Here is a 7,152-nt window from a genome sequence, read left to right on the forward strand (position 1 = left end):
AACCATAGAATCAAAGCATTATAGAGTCATCAAATCAAAGAATCATGGAACCTCAGGACCATAGAACCACTGAATCATAAGAACCATAGACTCAAAACTTCATAGAATCAAAGAAACATGGAATCACAGAACCATAGGATGGTAGATCATAGAACCATAGAATCATGGAACCATGGAACCATAGAACCACAGAATCAAAGAACCACAGAATCACAGGATCAGAGACTCAAGGCTTTACAGTCTGACAGATATTTGTAGCCCTACTGAACAAACATCACACCTGATGGGTCACAGTGCCTCTGGCTACACGGAGGATCTCCGCTCTACAAACTGCATTAGCAGAGCGCTGTGCTGTGAGCTGAACCCTGCTTTGCTGGCTCAGATCCCCCCCAGCAGGTTGCACCTACGAAGACTGGGATGGCAAAGAGGAGAGTGAGATGATCTGATCCGTTTTGATCTGGTGCCTGCATGCTGATGTGGGGCTGCGTGTGCTCCACGTGAGCTGGCAGGAGCCTCTCCTGGGCCACTGTCAGCTGCTCACACTGGGCATTTATGTGCTGTTTGTATGAATAAACATGCAGAGGCATTCCTGGAGGGAGCCCGGCGTGGTTGAGCACTGAGCCTGTTGCACGAGTCGAGGTTTAATTTGCTGTTTCTATACATGGGCACGCAGAATGGGGAAAGTTCAGCTTGGGTGGACATTCTGACGACGCTGAGATTTGCAGGAAGCCAAATCATGAAGCAAACACTTCATGGGGATGAGGGTGTGAGCAGGGGAATGTCGGGGAACCCATCAGTGATGGAGCAGGAAGGCATTTTCCTGCACTGAAAAGTAAGGGAAAACTCAATTATTTTACAGCTCATTTTTTTTTCTTCTTATTTCCATGTGGTTTTACTGCACGCAGACCTGCTGAGTGCCTGACCAATCCTTTAATCCCCGCTGCTCTTTGCTATAAATCACGATTAAGCCAGAATCAGGCATGAGAAACAAAGCAGTTCTTCGGTCTTTCAGCGTTTTGCAGGACTCCCTGCCCACCTCCCCGGGCTTTACACACCCTTTGCCTTGGATGTGGGATGGGACCCGGCTTACAGAAGGTCCCACAGTTTGCATCTTGTGTTTCTGCAGCGCTTTTTGGCCGATGAGCGCCAGCGAGGATTTACGAGCTGAGCTGTGGTCTTTCAGCAGTCGGAACAGCATCAGTTTTATTATCCCCACTTCAGAGCCGAGTGGAAGCAGCAGCTCTGCTCGGTGTCACGCCGTGAGGCAGAGCCAGAATCGCAGCCCGGCGATGCATCCCCATCCCAAACCACTAAGTGACCCCCCGCAGGAATAGCTGCAAACAGGAGCCAGGTGACCCCTCTGCTGGCAGCCCCTGCAGCCCAACATCCTGACTGCCAACCCTTTTCCTACCCCACGCTCCCACCCACAGCTGGAAATAGTCGGGCAGCCCCGAGCAGCGGCTCCAAAGCACCGCAGCTCCTCCTCTCCCTGCAGGAGGGCATCATTCCTGCCTGCGAGTCGCTCGCTCTTTTCATTTTCTGCTCGTTGCTTCAGCTCTGCCCACTCCCAAAGCAGGGCTGCTTTTGGCTCTTTCATCCTTTAACCCGCAGCCCCGGCATCACGGGGCGGAGGGAGGGGGGGGGAAGCTGAGGAAGGCGGTGATGTGGGGCTGATCGGTGCAGCATCGGAGCCGAGCGGTGCTCTCCCTGGTGGGAAGCAAAATGACAGAGCGCTGCTTCCTCGCAGGCTGCAATTTCCCCCTCCCGTTGCGATATTCGCTGCAGTTAATGAGCACCCTGCCTGCTCCGTGCAGGCTGCTGCGGCTGGGGAACGTGTCAGCCCAGGGAGAATGGAGCTTTCTAGGATTTGGGGAGATCTGGGGCCGGGGATTGGCCGGGATAGGGGCCAGATGTGACCCGAAGAAGTGGAACTGGATTCAGAGCTCTCCAAGTCCCTCGCGGCCGATGCTCCGCGCTGGGCTGGCGCTGATTCATCTCCAAACTCAGCTTTGAAGTGCTGCAACGCGGCAGACACCGGTTGTGCACAGCAGCCCCGTGTCTGCACTTCATCCCAGCTCTTTGGGAGAGCCGGTGGGGGCCCGCAGACTTCAATGGGAGCCTGCTTCATTCTGGGAGACCGAGAAACCCATAGCAAAATCCTACCTCCATTAAATTTAATGGCAAAACACCCCTTGACGCGGCTGGGTCGAGGATCCTGTCCTGTTATTTAGTTCTTTCTTGTGCTGCCAACTCTCACATCTCGTGATATTTGCCAGTTTCTTCTGGAGCCAGGTTCTGGAGCGGTGCGATGATGTGGGGAGTTCAGCTTTCATTTAAAACCAAGAATTCTGTTCCCAGCCCTCATTACGGCGGGGCGAACCTGAGAAGCATTAAAGGCTCAGGAGCCAGGAAGCAAACACAAAGGCTGCAAGAGACGTTCTGATAAAGCTTTAAAGCCCATCCGTGCTTTAGGGGCACAGCTTGCAATGTCTGAGTGCTGCTGGGCAGTCCTGCTGGCTTTGGCTTCCATCTCTTGCTCCGATGAGGGCAGCTCTCAGATCTGATGCGTTAAGGAAGGCTTGCAGTGATTTTGACTTAGAAGGACACACATCAGGGCCTGGAGAATTGAAGCATCAGATGAAAGTCCGTGCTGGTCAGCCCTGTGATTTAAGCACCATCAATTCCATTTGTCAGTATTGAAGTGAAAGAGAACTGCTGTGGACACAGAGCTGGAAGCGGGATGGAGGCATCTCCAGCCTCGCCTCCAAGTGTTGTTAATGATACCATTAATAGTAATTGCTTATAATTAATCGCTTCAGATTTGATCACGAAGATTGCCTTGCTGGGAAAGGAAGAGGAATGCAGCTTCCAGCTGTAGTGCTGGGGATGTGCAGCAGGGAAACCTTCAGCTGTTCCCAGTTCTGAATGCAGCCTGCAGGCAGTGCCCTGCAGTGCTCCCTTGTTTCATTCCTCTTTTTGTCCGTCGTTTCCCCACAGCTCAGTCCCAAACTGCTGGCAAGGACACCAGGGGCGCTGCAATGGGTGATGTGATGGAGAGTGGGGTTAGCAATGCAGCATCCCTGGGACAGAAAGACCCCTGGCCTGGGGTGAGGTGTCATTCACTGCTTCCTGAGTGCTGGGGAGTGCACGGGGCTGCTGGTGGGGATGGCACAGCTGAAGGCACGAGGAAGTGGCTGGGACAGCTGACAACTCAGACAGCCTCATGTATTCCAGGCATCTCCTGCTGACCTTCACCTTCCGATCAGTGTGTACAGCAAGGCTGGGCTGGAAACTCCCACCTGCATCACCACTGTGCCCACTAAACCTCATCCCCGAAGGGCTAATTTTATAAGGACGTCACACGCTCCTGTCCCTGCCAGAGGTGCTGTGCTCAGGGGTTTTCTTCTGGGTTTCAGCATTCAGCCCTGCATGCTCTGATCTGACGGCACAGCTGGGGTCCCCGTCCCTGGAGGTGCTGCAGGAACACGGAGCTGCGGCACTGAGGGGTCGGTGGGCACAGGGGGGGACCTGGAGATCTCAGAGGTTTTTCCCAACCTGAAGGATTCTGTGACTCTGTGCTGCTATCTGAAAATGGATTTTGCTGACCCCAGTTCTAAAATCTGCGGATCCAGAATTAAGGTCTGTCAGAGCGACCTGGTGCCATAGAATCTGAGCATCCCATCCCACATCATCAGCAGCACCAGATGTGGTGGCAACACCTCTCCTCCAAAGGTTTGCTTGGAGCCTCTGCAGGCATTTGCTTGCAAGGCACAAGAGCAGAATGGGATATTTGTTGAATATGTGAAGGGATGATGAACCCTGCAGAGCAAAGCAGTGAGATATCTGAATGGGGAAGCAATGGGAGGCTGTTCCCAGGTTAGGGATTCCTACGGAGCCAGTGCTGCAGATCGACAGGTCTGGGACTACAAATCCTACATCTGAATTTGAGTCAGAGAGGGAACACTGGCACCTCTCGAACATGTTCTGCTTCTGAAGGGGGTTATTTAGGTCTCTGCCACCCACGACGTATGATGTGAAAGACATCACCCAGGTTCCTGTGGAAACATTAAAAGAAACATGGGGGCTGGCTCGCTCCCGCTGCCAATTACAATTTAGCTGAATTGCATTTGCAGGTAGGTGCAGGTTTGGGAGAGAGGGAGAGGGAGAGTGCAGTCCTGGAATGAATTCCTCGTAGCTCAGGGCCTCTTTGCAAATCAGGGGCTGACAAACCCTGGGGGTGTGCATTGCTCTGCTGGGGCTTTGCCCTCCCACCAGAGGGGCTCTGATTTTAGCCCACAGCTCAGCCCCCGAGGCTGCATTTGGGTTTTGCGTGGTGCATCATTGGCCAAAAGGGGAAGTTTGGGAAAATCTGAATATCTGACACTGGAAATGAGGGTCAGACCCTCCTGTGCTGGAATTTACAGGCAGGGATTGTCCCAAAGATGGAAAGCCAGCATGGACCCAAGGAGTGGGAATGCTGTCCTCTCCTATCGATACACAGCTAAGCACAAAGAAGGCAAAAGCAGACAAGCAGGGAGGGAGCCAGAAAGCACAGCCATCTCCCCGAGCCCCATTCCATCCCTCCCACTGCTCCCCTCTCAAATATTTGGCGTTCCCCACTGCTGCCATGGTACTGAGAGCGGGATGTTTGCACAGCAGCACCAGGGCTGTGGGTTCTGCTGGGGGCTGTGCAGAGGAACCCGTGGCCCAAAGGGATCCAGGAGGGAAGTGCTTGGGGGATCGGTGTCACTGCCTCAAACCCATATGGGCTGGGAGAGCAGCACTGGGCTGAGGTGGAGCAGAGCCAACCCTACTGCTGCAGGGAAGGTTCTTTGTGAGCTCCAGAAAGGAAAAAGGAGGATGAATGAGCTCTGAGGGTGGGGATAGAGCCCAGGGCCTGAAGATTCCCAAGCAATAATGTCTCAGGTGTGTGTACGTATGTATTTATATAAATATATGGGAACTGCTCTGGAGGTTGAATGAAGGTTCAGGGCTTTGCAGACAGGGATGACCTGCGGTTGCAGTGTTGGCGTGGATTTCAGAAAACCTGCTCTCCTCTCGGCTGCAGGCAAGTTATTGTCTCTTTTTTTTTCCCCTGCCTCAGTTTCCCAAACTTCTCCTTATGCACTGCAAGGAGGAAAAACAAAAAGAGAAACAAAAAAAAAAAACCCAACCATTTTCTGGCAATTCCAGGTTCTGTATTTTGGTAACTCTGGGCACTGAGGAGGCAGAGGGCTGAGGCTCAGCCTGCCCTGAGGACTCCTGGAGGTGGGAAGGCATTAACGCTTTGCTCAGTCACACTGCAGTGTCACAGAAGCAGAAGGGGGGATGTCCCAGGAGGAGAGCAGCCACCTCGTCCCCACCAGCAGGTGAAGGGGTCAGGCAGGGCCGGCACATCAACAGGATAGAGATATCATTATTTCAGCCAGTCTCGGAAGGTCCTTTAACCCCATCTCCCTCTTCTGCCTCCATCTCTTTCAGCCTTCAGTGGATGCCCGAGGTCCATCTCTTCACTCACAAACCTTCCCAGCAGTGACATGCTCTGCCTCTCAATGCTTTTCAGCACCTTTTCCGTCACTTTTTCACCCATGGCAGAGCCAGGACCTCGGGTTCACCCGTTTGCATGCCCCACTGCAGTGATCTTCCTTTCCTTGGCCACCCCCCCTCGGCTTTGCACTGCTGCAGGATCTCAGAGCTGAGCACAAAGCCCACCAATGCAGCTCTCCACGAACCCCCACGGCCACCGCCCAGGGACAGCACTGCATCCCGTCATCCCTGGCTCACATTCAAACCAGGGGAGTGGAGAAACATCTCCAGGCTCATTCCCATTCCCTTCAACCATCTGGTCCTCCGCTCTTGGAGCCTTCCTGGCCTCAGGAGGAGCCCAGCGTGGCTCTATGTGGGATCTTCCCTCTGCCAGCCCGTCTCCGCTTTCATCCCCGGTGCCATGCCCGCCTCCTCATCCCCTTTGATTCCAGGACCTGAGGAGCAGACCGGCTCGGGGAATGTCTTGTCAAGTCCACCTCCCCCTCCTCCTCCTCCCCAGAGGCCTTCTGCATTGTCTCCCTGTGGTGCAGACGGAGCCCGGAGATCAAAGCCCCAACCGTCTTTTTTTAGCTCCGGGTGGAATGCGCGGTGCCTCCTGCTGCTGCTGCTGTCCCGGCTGAGCGGTGCTCCCCGTAACTCGAGCCTCCCATCCCTGGGGGTGCGGGGCTGACAGGTGACACGGAGCCGCTGCAGCGGGCAGAGCCGAGGCAACAAGTCTGACTTTGCACCGAGAGCTCCACGGCAACAGTTGGGAGATGTCTGCGGTTAGCATGGGATGTGCCTCGTAACAAAGAACCTACCTGGATGGAATTAACCCTTGCAACCTTTTTTTTTTCTTCTTTCCTTTCTCCTGGTTGGAGAGGTGCAGAACCTCTCGTTGGGATTGCAAAGAGTTTTTTCTTCCTTCCGCCTTTCCTTGTGCCCATCTCACAGCCCCGTCCTCCTGCCCAGGATTAGGTGGGGTTCCCCATCCCTGGAGCTGTTCCACAGCCATTTAGATGGGACGTGGTTTCTGGGCACGGTGGGATGGGTTGGGGTTGGACCTGAGGTCCTTTCCAACTTTAAGGATTCTGTGATTCCATGAGTGGACGCCCTGGTGATGGGCTGATGGATGAACTCGGGGAGATCTTGAGGTCTTTTCCACCTGCTCTCAGGTGGGTGGCGGGCAGCTTTGCTGGGGTGCAGCAACGCCTCCACCCGACCTGCACCGGTGGGCAGCTGGGCCCTCAGAGCACGTGCTGCTGTCACTTGGGTTGCTCCCATGCTTCTCACTGCCTTCTGCTGGGAATCACCTTTTGGAAAAGTTCACGGCCCGTTTTGACCTCGAGGGTCGCACCGAATCAATAGTGCTGCCGCGAAGGGCACAGCCTGGGAGGGAGATGAGTTTGGTTTGTGGTTGATAGCTTCTTTCGGGCACATTGAAGCTCGGTTTCCACACATGCTCCATGCAATCTTTTCCCAGCCCCAGCACCGTTCTGGGCAGGGATTGCTGGCATCTGTGCACTAGCAGAGATGGGATTCCTAAAACCCCAAAGCCTGGGGCAGATTTCCTGTGCCTCCGTTCCTGGCAGGGAATGCAGCGAGCTGCCAGCAAAACTCAGATAA

This window comes from Centrocercus urophasianus, unplaced genomic scaffold, assembly GCF_019232065.1.
Source record: "Centrocercus urophasianus isolate 14NV4802_14NV808 unplaced genomic scaffold, USGS_Curo_1.0 seq_61, whole genome shotgun sequence".
NCBI classification, from domain to species: Eukaryota; Metazoa; Chordata; class Aves; order Galliformes; family Phasianidae; genus Centrocercus; species Centrocercus urophasianus.